Raw genomic sequence first — 2,500 nt, 5'->3', positions numbered from 1 at the left:
TGTGTACCATAACACAACCCAGTTTGTACCTTAACCTAACCTATGTCACCTTAACCTAACCTATGTCACCTTAACCTAACCTATGTCACCTTAACCTAACCTATGTCACCTTAACCTAACCTATGTCACCTTAACCTAACCTATGTCACCTTAACCTAACCTATGTCACCTTAACCTAACCTATGTCACCTTAACCTAACCTATGTCACCTTAACCTAACCCATCTTGCACCTTAACCTAACCCATCTTGCACCTTAACCTAACCCATCTTGCACCCTAACCTATGTTGCACCTTAACCTAACCTGTGTTGCACCTTAACCTACCTCAATTTGCACCGCAATGTAACTCAATTTGCACCGCAATGTAACTCAATTTGCACCGCAATGTAACTCAATTTGCACCACAATGTAACTCAATTTGCACCGCAATGTAACTCAATTTGCACCGCAATGTAACTCAATTTGCACCGCAATGTAACTCAATTTGCACCGCAATGTAACTCAATTTGCACCGCAATGTAACTCAATTTGCACCGCAATGTAACGCAATTTGCACCGCAATGTAACGCAATTTGCACCGCAATGTAACGCAATTTGCACCGCAATGTAACTCAATTTGCACCGCAATGTAACTCAATTTGCACCGCAATGTAACGCAATTTGCACCGCAATGTAACGCAATTTGCACCGCAATGTAACGCAATTTGCACCGCAATGTAACGCAATTTGCACCGCAATGTAACGCAATTTGCACCGCAATGTAACGCAATTTGCACCGCAATGTAACGCAATTTGCACCGCAATGTAACGCAATTTGCACCGCAATGTAACGCAATTTGCACCGCAATCTACCCCCAAGTTGTGCCTTAACCTAACCCACGTTGTGCCTTAACCTAACCCACGTTGTGCCTTAACCTAACCCACGTTGTGCCTTAACCTAACCCACGTTGTGCCTTAACCTAACCCACGTTGTGCCTTAACCTAACCCACGTTGTGCCTTAACCTAACCCACGTTGTGCCTTAACCTAACCCACGTTGTGCCTTAACCTAACCCACGTTGTGCCTTAACCTAACCCACGTTGTGCCTTAACCTAACCCACGTTGTGCCTTAACCTAACCCACGTTGTGCCTTAACCTAACCCAAGTTGTGCCTTAACCTAACCCAAGTTGTGCCTTAACCTAACCCAAGTTGTGCCTTAACCTAACCCAAGTTGTGCCTTAACCTAACCCAAGTTGTGCCTTAACCTAACCCAAGTTGTGCCTTAACCTAACCCAAGTTGTGCCTTAACCTAACCCAAGTTGTGCCTTAACCTAACCCAAGTTGTGCCTTAACCTAACCCAAGTTGTGCCTTACCCTGCTCTGTAATTGGCATATGACACGTTACAGTAATGTATTGTCCAACCGCAACCCGCTCAGAATGTTGTGTACACAGCTACGTGTCATCTCCCCATAACAGCTGCATTGCAGTGTGGTACGCCATAGAGACGTGTGGGAGTAATGGACGCAGTGGATGGCGATCAGCATGAGCCGTCTGTTCATGTAGTGGCGCGTGTATGCAGACGTAGTAGTCTCTTCTCACACAATGTGATAGCACGGTGCCCCGCGTTCCACATCTGCGACATGCTACAGAGGCCGGTTGACAGTTGGTCGCGCAGTGGACATCGCATACGTACGGGGGCACCTTCCACGTGCCCTCTAGTCGGGCACATTTTGTTGCGTGGATGTGAGCGGATGTAGTGTGTCTTGACACCTGACAGGCAGGCATGCAATAATAGTTGACTTTGCAAACGGGGATGGACGTGTACGTTTACTGGTGACGTTACGCAAATGAACAACTGGTAACCCATTGTGGTGCGGTTGTCCTTGCTGGAGGTACATCTGTGAGGGCAACGATCGGTACAGCTACGAAGCGGTCCCCACCATACCAACGAACGTGAATGTGAATCTGGGTGTGAAGCGATACGCGGCTGTGGGTGGGTGGGACTGTCCCCGGCCGGTGAGGGGGGGCCGCCCGGCGTGCTGGCCGCGCGGTGCGTGGGCGCACGCGCTACAGCCGGCTGGTGGGGGCGCCCAGTGGCAGGCGCGCCGGCCGACGGACGCGGCAGGCGGCGCAGCTGCGCGCCGGGGCACCCTGCGCGCGGCGCCGTGCAGCCAAAGTGGGTCCTCGCCGGCCCGGTGCGAAGCGCGGTGGACATCTGCAGTGTGCTGGTCCGATTGAGGACTGTGTGCGTTGAGGATGCGCCGCCGCCCGGCACTCGGCGCCGCGACGCCGTCTGCTGCTCGGTCGCCCCAGCGGTTCTCGCTGGTGGTTTGTATCGCAGTTGTGCAGACGTGTTGGCACGTGCGCTGTGCTGGGAGAGTTCGCTTCGGCACCCACGTGGGGCCTTTGCCCTTCTGTGGCGCTGGCTTTGGAGCTGCCGGTCACCGTAGGTGGCGCGTGTTGTCTCCCGCCGGCAATGCCACGACAGCACGCTCCCGGGCCTCTGTCGGCAGCGGCAA

This window comes from Schistocerca cancellata, unplaced genomic scaffold (genome assembly GCF_023864275.1).
Source record: "Schistocerca cancellata isolate TAMUIC-IGC-003103 unplaced genomic scaffold, iqSchCanc2.1 HiC_scaffold_847, whole genome shotgun sequence".
Classification (NCBI taxonomy): Eukaryota; Metazoa; Arthropoda; class Insecta; order Orthoptera; family Acrididae; genus Schistocerca; species Schistocerca cancellata.
The sequence above is the reverse complement of the archived record's forward strand: the minus strand, read 5'-3'. Positions refer to the sequence as shown.